Raw genomic sequence first — 12,651 nt, 5'->3', positions numbered from 1 at the left:
TAGAGTAAAAGGCTTGATAGCCTGAGTTAAAAAACCCAATAGATGAAGTTATAGAGAGATAGAAGGGATTATGTCCACCCACCCTTTGGACTAGATCTGTGAGTAGGTTCTATTAAACCTAACATAAATATTGGTCCAGTGTGTCACTTTAAACTGACCTGGTTATAACAGGTAATTCCAAATTGTAATAGTATTCTTAATTGTAATATTATTTAGTATATTGATTGGCAAAAACAAACGTTCAAGTTAAATAGAATTGCTTCATACGTGAATTTTCTCAGATGTGAAGTTTATGTCAACGGTGATGAGATGAAGGTGGAAATACATACAGCCTCTGATCTTGAGCCTAAGTGGAAGGGCCCTTACACTGTCATCCTGACCACCCTATCTGCATTCAAGGTTAACTCCATTCCTGTCTGGCTCTACCATAGCTGTGTGAAAGCAGCTACATCATACAATGGAAGGCAGAGCCCCTCGATCTTGCAATCCCCATGCCCCCAAGCTAAGCTATACTTGGGTAATCACTACAGAGAACAAACAGTCCTGGACTTTCCAAAGTCACAAAGACATACATCCCCCCCCCCAGTACCCTTTTTGAGGGCCCACCAGCAGATGCAGGCTACCTGCTCTGTTCTACTTCAGGATGCTCAACCACATGTGCCTGCCCTTATATCACGGCCTACAACCTCCCCTCAACTGACCTTAGTGACTCCCTGTGTGTCTCACTGGGCAGCATTAGGGGCTTGAACCAACCCTCAGACTCGTTACTCTGTATCTGTATAATCAAGTCTGACCCCTGGCACCCCAAACTTGATCTTATTGTCCTAAACCATTTGGACGCAGCCCGAAGAGGCCCAGTCTCTCAGGTACTGGGACTCATTATTATCCCTTGGGTGACCATGGGGTTTCCGCATGTGGGAGAGATGGTGACCCTGACCGTGGCCAAGAAGCCTTTACCAGGTCCCCATCCCATTGGCCCAATAGGGGACCTGGCCATCCCTGCCCCAACACCTATTACTCAGGAACCCCATACCTATCAGGTTTCCTTGCTTGCCCTTTTATTGGCTGTTCATAAGACACTTAACAGCTCTAACCACATACTGGGCAAAACTTGTTGGATCTGTGTTAAGCCCCAATGTCCTTACTATGTAGTGGTGGCACTAAATGCCTCCATCACCCCTACCTCCAACACGGAGAACTGTGAGTGGAACCAACCACGGCTCACCCTTGGGGATATACAGGGAACAGGCCTTTGCCTTACGTCATCTAACACCACTTCATCCAGTTCTCAGTATGGATCCATTTGCAAACAAACTCAGGAGATTCAGGCCTCCAGCTCAGACTACTTCCTGGTCCCTCCCGGAGCCTGGTGGGCGTGTCACGACGGCCTTACCCAGTGTGTCTCTGCTACTGTGTTCTTCAGACACCAACAACACCCAGAGGGCCCCCCTGTGCCTCTTGGTGGCCATAATTCCCCGGGTTTCCCTCCTCCTGGGTGAGGAAGGCTGGTGCTATTTTTCCCCCAAAGGGCAACCAAGTTACTGTCAAAGGCAAGCAATACCACTCCTCATCCCCATCTTAGTGGGCCTGGGGCTAGTGGGCTTCGCTGCCACTGCGACGGAGCCCTAGTCAAAGCGGATCTCAACTATAAGGCCTTAAGTGCACAGGTAAACACTGACCTCTCCCACATAGAGGAGTCCATCTCAGTCCTAGAAAAACAAGTGGACTCGTTGGTGGAGGTGGCCCTCCAGAACCGCAGAGGCCTTGACCTTCTTTTTCTCAAGCACTGTGGCCTATGTGTGGCCCTGGGAGAGGCTTGTTGTTTCTATGCTAACAACTCTGGGGTGGTGCGGGAAAGCCTGAGGTTGGTACGCCAAAATATTGCCAATAGACAAAGGGAGCTGGAAAACTCTGAGAACTGGCACCAGTCCCTGTTCCGTAGATCCCCTTGGCTCACTACCCTGGTGACGCCCCTGGCTGGCCCCCTCCTCCTCTTCATTATAGCTCTGATTGTGGGCCCCTGCCTCACTAATCGTTTTCTGCAATTTGTCAAGTCCCGCATAAACTCTGTTAAACTACTATTGATTAGGGATCTCCATTACAGATTTGCAAATCCCAGTCCCCCTGATTCTTGTGACAGATCCCCTGAGAATGTGTCAAAGAATGGACGCACTTTGAAAAGAAAGTGGGAAATGTTATTCCCTACCCCCCCTTTTCAGTTTCTCTATCTTGCCCCAGCTCACTCTACTGCATGTACTCCCATCTCCACAGACCCCACTGTTTGTGTCCCCATCTCCACAGAAATGATCCTGCCTCAGCTTGTCCCATTGTTTGTGTCCCCATCTCCATGGAAATCTAATTGTGTTCTTTCCCTTCAAATACTCTTTTTCTCCCTTTGCTCAGGGCTGTTCCATTTGAGTAATTACTCCAAACAGTCGCATGCTTCAATAAATCCACATCTAAATTTATATCCGGGTCTTGCTCGCGTTTTTTCAGCACAACAGGGAGGACCTAGAGATTTGGAGCAATGTCTCAGAGAAGTTACTGTTGAGCCAGGAAAGGAAATGCTAACAGCAATTTCTAGATGAGGCTGCCTATCATATTATATATGAAAGAAGGGATATACTATTATGAGAGGGAACTCAGACAGTTACTGAAATGTCTGCTAATTCAAATATACCACAGCAAGATGGGGAATCTCAGGTGGCAGAACAACAGATTGTTCCAGAGTCTACTAATTTTGCCGTAAATTCAGCTAGAAGGCAGAGGAAACCAAGGAGGTCAAGAGTGCACCTCAGTTCAGCCCAGGTGGAGTCTAGCAGCCAGTCTGGTTACCATGGTAACAGGGGGAGAGAATCTAGACAGGAGGATATGACATCAGAACCTGAGGCACGAGATGATAGTTTGTTGCATGGTGCTTCTCACATAGAGAATAACACATTGCTACACTCTCAGTCAGCAGTGCACCACATACAGTGAAGGGGGCAAGAAACCCAGGATCGTAATACTGTGATCAGGGAGCTTTTGGAAAATTTTACATGGCAGGAAATCACAGATATCTTGAGTAGGTTCGCCCAGAGAATGAGAGAATCATTAATATCTTGGATGGTGGGAATAAGCGATGAAGGGGCCACAGTAGTGTCTGCAGGTTCTGTGGATTGTATGAGATTGATAAGTATCAGTCAGAATTCTTTTTTTCATCATTTGCAAGCAGGTAACCAAACAACCAATCTGTTAGCTTTGACTGAGGCCAGTTGTAAGAGAGGATATCCTGCTGATACTATGTGGCCTACTGCAGATAGACCCCGGTATTCAATTAGGGACTATATGAGAAAGTTAAAGAAGGAGACAATGAGGACTACTATTATGTTGGGGACTGCCAAAGTCTATTATGAAACTCCCTTGGGAGTCTTTCATAGGAATTTGGTAGTTAAGATGGCACCGCCACTTATAAACACGTAATTTTGACTCTGCTAATTGCAGAAGTAGGGAACCCTCTTTCAGAGGTGTTGGATAAGATTTCACAGTTAAGTGACTTAGGAGACTGGGGAAAAGATAAATTTCCTCGAGAGAGAAGGCTAAATATCCAGCAGATTCAAAGTTATAATAGAGTGACAAGGAAAGAAATGTTTACTGCTCTATTGAAAGCAGGGGTATATTTTAGAAGAATAGATGGTATTCCAACTAATGAGCTATACAAAATGTACTGAGATAAGGGGCTTAATAGCAAATGGAATAGAGAAATAAGAATTGCCATCCAAATCCTACAGATCTCAAACCCTTGTATCCAAGTGAGTCACACCTTCAAGGAGACTAGGGAATACACCGAGCCCCAGCTCAGATTAAAGAAACACACAGATGGATTACAGACCCCATATTAATCTGACTACATACTGGAAAAATGGATCATATTGTCCCTACTCTGACACCAAGTGATGATCCACTAGTAGCAAAATGGGATCACCAAACAGCCAGCCACTTAGGGGTCTAGGCCACACCCCAGTGAGCACAAGATCGAGGTATTAGTATTTCTTATTCATTGTTAAAGCAAGTAACAGAGGAATATCATGTATGTCAATTGGAAAAGGAATGAACTGTTCCCAGGCTAGTAACTGGAGAAATAGCAAGGGGAAAAGTTCCAGCACAGATTTGGCAGATAGATTGTATCAGACCACTACCCCAAGATAAAGGATGCAAATTTATATGTACTTGTGTTGGCACCTATTCAGATATGCCAGTGGCTTGTCCTTATAAGAAAGCAACCCAGAAAAACACCAGGAAAACCATAGATATTATAGGTCTATATTATGTAACCCCAATGCAGATTCAAAGTGACAGTGGATCACATTCCAAAGGTAATGAGATGAAGAGATATTGTGTATTGAACAATATAGAGTGGGTGTATCATATTCCATATTATCCACAAGCATCTGGATTTATAGGAAGAATGAATGGATTGTTGAAAAAAACAGTTAAGAAAGATAAGTTCTAATAATTCATATCAATATTGGAAGGATAATTTATTACTTTACATAATTTGAATAAGAGACCATTAGGAGGTAGTATACCTCTAGCCAGAATGATGACCCCAAATCTGCAAATTAGACGACAGCAAACATATAAGATCCAAAATATTGAGTATTGCACTGTGCCACAGTGCAAATATACCACAGCAAGATGGGGAATCTCAGGTGGCAGAACAACACTGTATCCAGGAATACCTGGTTCGGCAGGATATGATTTACATTGTTTAGAGGACTTTTGGTTGAATAGAAAAGAGATAACAAAAATCTCTACTGGGATATGTATAAGAATCCCTAAGAATCACTTTGCATGGATATTACCTAAACCAGAATTAGCAGCTCAGGGAGTACATGCATTGGCTGGAGTGATAGATTCTAGTTATCAAGGAGAAATTATTGTGACACTCCAGAATTTAGGTGAAGAGCCTGCACAGTTGTGTAAAAATGATAAGAATAGTTCAATTGATTATTATTCCTTATGAACAGTACCTCTTGTGAAAACTGACCCTCCTTCTGAAATAACTATCAGAAGAAAGGAAGGGTTTGGCTCTACTGATAGAATTAAATTGGGAGCTAAAGTATTATATCAGGAAGGCAGAATTTATGATTTCAAAGACAATCTCATGTGCCTGAAAGGTTCGGAACCGCAGGATATAAGGAATTCTCTAGGCAGAAGGCAGGAGAACTAAAGCATGTATTTACACTCCACAGTAACAAGCCCACAAACCAGCATCCCCATTTTGATATTTTCATCAAAAGCTTCCAGGCCCAATAAGTCCACCTCACAGGGGTAACCAGGAGGCCACAGAGAAGCAAGATAGTATAAAGCAAAATCGTATACATGTTTCCCCTCTACGGTAAGAAGATTACCCACTGGCCTCCAGTCCTGGCTCAGCACTCCTTGCTCCACGTGGGTCAGCTCTGCTACCGGCAGCTCAGCTTCGGCTGTAGGCGTCTCTGGCTCCAACTGGAAAAGGAAAAGGGGTCTTCAAGCTGTCCCCTCCCCTCTTATAGAGTTTTTGACATTATCAAGCACCGCCTGAATGACCAGGGCCGATTGGTTCTTGACTTGGCCCCTCCCCCTAGCGTAGACCAGGTTAACACACCTCCCCTCAGCCAGACCCATGACTCATCACACAGGAAGTTCTCTGATTCCTGGCATGGTCGCTGGGCTTCCTGCCCCGGAAGAGCAAGCCCCAGTGTCCAGGGAAGCTCAATGAGGTAAGCTGAGTCATTCAAAGAAAACAAAGGCCATTCTGGTTACAAGTATGGATAAAATGGAAGCTGGATGATGTTCCAAAGGCTGCAGAAATTATAGCACATGGGAAAGACAATACTGTAACAGTGTTTTACCCAAGAGAAAATAATTATGAAACTGTATCCTTGACTCATGTATTCTATCTTGAATGAGGCTATGATAGTCTCTTTGTTTCTTTTTGGATTTTTGTCTGCTAAATTTGTGAGATTTGTTTCCTGCAGAAGCTAATCATTTAAGCCAGATGTCATCCTCTGATGTGTTCAGAAGTCACCCCTGGACCCGTCCACGACCGTGATGTGTCATCCCTGGACCTGGCGTCAACTGAGTTCCAGATGCCAGCTTGCTAAAGAACTGATCTCTCGAATAGGACTCTTTACCTCTTGGGGCATGGACAGCTCTACATCCAATTTCAGCAGGAAGAAGCTTTGGAGGTCGAGACCTTCACCATTACCCCAAGATTTTGAGCCCCATTCATTCGAGGGGAGAATGGTGATATTGTTTTACATGCTTTTCTTGTGTTATCCCTGTTATATTGTTGTGTAAAGTTCTGTTGACACCAGTTATCCCAAATTTCCATTACCCTATGTAATGGATAAGAAAGATCTTGGGGCCAAATGTAGCAGCAATTTAGATTTGAAAATCTTTCCCACTCATTAATAGGCCATGTGACCTGCTTACATCACATGAAGCCTAAATCACGTGTGGTGGGAAGAGCTTCCTGACAGGAAAAGGAAGTTATGTCAGAGGAAATGGAGAGAGAGCAGTTATTGCTGCTAAGGACTGTCTTGATAGTTAGATCTGAACAGAATGACTTAGCTGTACTGTGAGTTTGTTTTTGGGAAGACCCCAGCAGGAAGTCAGAGAGGTTTTGGGATGGCAAGGCTCCACGTTGTGATATTATATATTGAATGCTTACTGCTCTGATAGATTGGGTAAATGGCTTGTGGGACGTGGTTCTCTGGTGTCTGAATAAATAGTTTACTTCCTCTACCTTCTATGTGGAGAGTCTCATACACTTTGTGATACAGAACCAAATAGGCATTTTGACAATGATCATCTACATTGTTATTATTGGCTTACTGTTACGAGCTTGTAGTCTGGAAGACACAAATCTGACTAGCAAGTCTGACAAGCTAGTATAATATGTAGAGCTCAAATACAGGGAGAATTAAAAGTGATGCCAGAATGGGGCAAAACAGAAACAAAACAAGAGCTCCATTAGAATCATTCATATTTGACTCACAATGTTATCTGATCCTGTTACTTCCCCAGGCTTCCACTTTGATTCCAATTCCTTTAGGAGGATCAGATGCTACTGGGAAGTAACAAATTTTGAAGGGAGAAGTTTTCCACCCCTGGCCAGAGACTGACTCCAATTATAACAAAAGACCTGGGATGATAAAAGAAAATTAATTGCACTTAAGTTCTCTTCCCCAAATCAAACTACAGATGTTTTTGGTTTAATTCCAGCAATTAATAGCAATATCTAATTACTAAGTTGTTTAGGATATAGAAAGGAATGTAATTTTAGGTTGAATAGTTCAGAGCTCCTCAGAAGAACATTCCTGATAATGAGACTGCATTGGAAGCTGCCTGGGCTTGGGTGGAGCCAGATTCTTCTGCCCAGACAGCCCAAGGTTGGGAGTGGTCCCATATGGTTGGAGGAGTGATCTGATGGAACAGGCATTTCCTCTGTCAGTAGGTGAGGTGATAGCAACCACAGTTGAAAAGGCATCAGGATTAAGTGACCTAAGTCATGTTGATTGATTTTTTGCAATTACAGGTAAAAAAAAAAACTTTTAATGTTCACTTTTTATAAGATTTTGAGTTCCAAATTTTTTCTGCCTTCTCCCATTCTACGCTGCCCCTGCAAGAGAGAAAACAATCTGATATAGGTGATACATGTGCAATTGTGTAAACATTTCTATATTAGTCATGTTGTGAAAGAATAGAAAAAAAGGGAAAAGCCATAAAAAAGAAAGTGAAAGCCTTGATCTACTTCGATCTGCATTCAGACTCCTTTGGTTCTTTCTCTGGTTGTGGATAGCATTTTCTATCAGGAGTCTTCTGGGATTGTCTTAGATCATTGTATTGCTTTGAAGAGCTAAATCAATCATAGCTGATCATCAAGCACTGTTGCTATTATTACAGACAATGTTCCTCTGGTTCTATTCAGTTCACTCAGAATCAGGCCATGTTAATCTTTCCATGTTTTTCTAAAAGCTGCCTGCTCATCATTTCTTATAGCACAGTAGTATTCCACAACATTCATATACTGCAACTTGTTTGGCCATTCCTTAATTGATGGGCATTCACTCAGTTTCCAATTCTTTGCCACAACAAATAGAGCTGCAATAAATATTTTTTGGGGTTGGGACTTTTCCACTTTTTAATGATCTCTGTAGGACACAGAGCTTGGAGAGATGTTGCTAGATCAAAGAGTATGCACAGTTTGACTACCCTTTGGGCATAGTTCCAAATTGCTCTCCAGAATGATTGAATCAGTTCACAACTCCACCAACAATGCATTAGTGTCTCAATTTTTCCACATCATCTTCAATATTTATTATTTTCTTTTTCTGTCATATTAGCCAATCTTATAGGTATGAGGTGGTACCTCAGAGTTGTACTAATTTGCATTTCTCTAATCAATCTCTAATCAATGTAGAGCATTTTCTGATATGATTATAGTTTTAATTTCTTCATCTGAAATCTGCCTATTCATATCCTTTGACCATTTATCAACTGGGGAATGACTTGTGTTCTTAAGATTTTGACTCATTTCAGAAATGAGTCCTTTATCAAAAATATTAACATAAAAACTGTTTCCCATCTTTTTGCTTTCCTCCTAATCTTGGTTGTATTCCTTTTGTTTGTGCAAAAACTTTTAAATTTAATACAATCAGAATTATCCATTTTGCATTTCATAATGTTCTCTATATCTTGTTTGGACATAAATTCTCCCCTTCTCCACCAATCTGACAAGCAAACTATTCCTTGCTCTCCTAATTTGCTTATGGTATCACTCTTTATATCAAAATCATAGAGCCATTTTGACGTTATCTGGGTATCAGGTGTGAAATGTTGGTCTAGCCTTAGTTTCTGACACACTATTTTCCAGAGTTCCCAGCAGTTTTTGTGAAATAGGTAATTCTTCTCTCAGAAAGTAGAGTTTTGGGGTTTATCAAATATATTATTAGATTACTGTAATAATTTAATACTGTGTCTTGTGAACCAAATCTAGTCCACTGATCCATCACTGTATTTCTTAGCCAGTACCAAATAGTCCTGATAATTGCTGTTTTCTAATATAGTTTTAGATCTGGTATGGCTAGACTAGGAAGGTCTTTGTATTTTTTTTTCATTAATTCCCTTGATATTCTTTACTTTAGCTTTTTTAAAAAACCCAAACACTAAAACGAACACATAGGAAAGGAAAAAGAAATAATTATAAATATGAATACTATAACTTAAATATAAAATAAAAAAAAGCATTGCCATGTACACAGCATAGCCTAAGAGAGGATTCAGAATACACAGAAATACATTTCATTTCAAAGAAACCCTTTATAATAAAGACTACACATTGTGTCCTGAGCTGTCCATCTTTACCTTGCTTCCTTGTAAGTTGTCATTTGTTCTCTGCTGTGCATGGTTTACTTTGTTCTTTTTTCCCCCTTCCTGAACAATTTAGAATTCGAATTCAGACCTATCCCAAGCATTAAATTAAGAGTAACACATTTCATGCTTCACAACTCCAAATCACATCTCAGCTGTGTCCTTCCACACTAACTTCATTTATGTGAGGCAGGGAATGGTTTAAATGCAAATTAATCTGCCTCTCCCTGATCTGAAGGGATGTTTCCCACTTTCCTTCTTCTCTCTCCACATTTGAAAGTTTTCAGAGTTAGAATGGAGAGAGGGAGTGCATTTTTACCACCCAAAAATTTCCAAACCTTTATTCCAAATCTTAACCCACTGTTATCCCAGTTAGTCAGCAAATTATGCCAATGGGCTTTTCCAGATAAAATCCTTGGAGAAATTCTATTCTCCTCCTCAGAACCATTTCCTTCCATGAGGTCTTCTCCAATTTTAGGCAAACCTGATTTATCATCCTATAATCTGAGACATGAGAAAGTAGTACTTAGATCCTGAATTTTTCTGCTGTTCCTCAGGTACCTGACTTCTCCGGCCCATCAGTTTCACTCTCAGTCCATGTCTTTACTCACATTCCTGGGTTCCCAAGGATTAAACAAAATAGTCTCTGGAAGTTAGCAGTCTGAAGAAGGGAAATTGAAACCTGTGGATATTCAGGCCCACTGGAAATCAGTGGGGGTGCCTCACTTTCTTTATAGTGAATTTTCCTTCTTCCAATGCTAGAAATCTTGGACAAGCCCCCAAATTCTTAGAAACATATTTAGTCTAGGAATAAACAATACTTGTTTGAAAGTCAGGTAGGTTTTCATTATATTTTACAGTATTCTTTCTGAATAAACAGGTATGGCTCCTGAACAGAGGATAGATGAGCACAAGGACTCAGACAAATGCCAGCCCTTTTATTGGCTCCCAATTAAAATCTCCCACCTGGCTCTTCATTGGCCAGATGCAACCCCCTTAACTGCCTGTGTCATGCCCTGCCCCCCCCCCCAAGAGCTCATTAATTATGAGTACAAGCTTCTAACTCTTCACTGATCAGAAGCCTGGCTCTGCTAGATAACAGCTGACTTACATTCTGCTAAAGCTGGGAGTACTTTTAATCCTATGGAAACAAAACTCCTCCCATCATTCCCCACACCCCCAATTCCACAAGTTGGAAAATGAAGCCCTTGAGATTGAATATATGTGTGCTACAGACCTGTCTCTTCTTTTTTATTCCCTCTTCCAAGCACATGCTGCACTCTCTGGCCTTTCTGCCCCTTCTCCACCCTCCGAGAAACAGAAAACTATCCCCAAATTCTGCTCCCTCCATCCTTGGAAAGTTCTCCCCTCTTCTTTTCAGCCTCAGAGAATGTGACACAGAGAGAATGTGATACAGGAGGAGGTGTGAATCTGAAAAGCTGAGAGGGCAATTTTAGATGTAGTCTAAGATGGAATCCTCCTGGCTCAGTTTCCCAGTCATGTTACTTTGAAAAGGAATGTTACCCACATGGCTATTCCTGAGTCTGGCTAAGAGGTGGGAACGATATGGCATTGTTGGCATACTTGCAATACTTGTCCCTGCTTTATCTTTTTATAGCAAACTTCTATAATCAGAGTGAATGGTCAGTAAAATATGTGAGCACAAAGGAATTATGTAAGACACTGCTGTTTTGACTTGAATGTGTACATTCCAAACCCAAACAGCTAGGTAAATTAATACTTGGGGTGCTCATCTGCCTGTTGGCATGTTCCTGTGAATTTTTATCCCATAGTCTAAGGCGGGGATAATAAAATGTGTTTGAGATCTGAGCTATTCAGCCTAAAATTATATTCCATTCTATATCCTAAACAACTTAGTAACTGGGTATTGCTATTAATTACTGAAATTAGATCAGAAACATCTCCAGTGTGGTTTGGTAAAGAGAATTTCAGTGCAATCAATTTTGTTAGAAGGAGGTAACCTATAGAAAAATGGATATTTGACCTAGCCATTACTTAAGTATCCTCTCAAGTCTTTTGTTAGAATTGGAGTCAGTCTCTGGCCAAGGGTGGAAAACCTCTACCTGCAAAATGGTTGTTACTTCCTAATAGCATTTGATCCATCTAATGGAACTGGAAGCAGAGTGGAAGTTTGGGGAAGTAACAACATAAGGTAATCCTGTCTGTCAAATGAGAATGATCCCTATGGGCTCTTGCTTTCTTTGTTTTCCCTCATTCTGATACTACTTTTACTTCTCCCTATATTTGGGCTTTACTTATTGAACAAGCTTGTCAGACCTGCCTGTCAGATTAATGTCTTCCAGACCACAGGCCATTCACCTACAGTTGGTAGCAAACAGTGGGGACTGGACCATGTACCCCCCTCCCATTTTCCCCCTGGATTCAGCCTGTGCTTGGTCCCAGTGAACCTCCTTCCTGGGATCCCCTCAAAACACTGAAATATCAATTAAGTTGGGACTTTCTTACTGTTTTAAAATGATTAATTAAGTGTCTTTGAGTCTTACTAGGTGCTAAGCCCCAGGCCCAAACCCCAATTAGGTGCTAAACCTATGTAGGTGTGAATTGGTAACCAAGGTGGGGCCCCAGGTGGGGCTAACTAAGGGAGGGCCTAGTTTACATGGGTTTGAGTGGCATGTTTGGGACATCAGAGGCTTTTAGACCATGTAGGCTTAAGTTGCCTATTTGTGAAGATTTCAGGTCACTTGGGTGAGTCCCATGTGTGACTCACCCTTGACCCTGAAAAAGATATAAAACCAGGGGTTGGCTTTCTATTTTTTGGAGCTCTTCCCACAGCCATGGTGATGTGAGTGACTCTGGGCCAGCCCTTGTTATGAGCTCCTGGGCTGAACCTAGATGTTGGTAACTATGAATTGTATTGGATCTGTCTGTCAATGTTTGTAATTTGTTTGTATTTGCTCTGAAGTTCAGGGTGCTGGCTTTTCCCCCTGAACTAAGAGAATGGTATTTGTATGCTGAAATAGAGTCACCTTTTGCACCCCTTAATGTTGCTTTCCTTAGTAAAGCAGATCAAAAGAACCTGGGCTTTTGCAGCCTGCTGGTAGCATGCTTGTTGTTGGGCTTGTGTTGGTCTTTTACCCCTACAACAGCTGCTAGCCAGATTGTTGAAATAAGCCATGACAGCTCTATGGCTCTTGCCAGTAGTAAGCAGTTTCAGAAGCCGAGACACTTAAGCCAAAAGGTTTTGGGTGCCATTTGCTCCAGGGGGGAATG

The sequence above is a fragment of the Trichosurus vulpecula genome, chromosome 2 (assembly GCF_011100635.1).
Source record: "Trichosurus vulpecula isolate mTriVul1 chromosome 2, mTriVul1.pri, whole genome shotgun sequence".
Lineage (NCBI taxonomy): Eukaryota > Metazoa > Chordata > Mammalia > Diprotodontia > Phalangeridae > Trichosurus > Trichosurus vulpecula.
The sequence above is the reverse complement of the archived record's forward strand: the minus strand, read 5'-3'. Positions refer to the sequence as shown.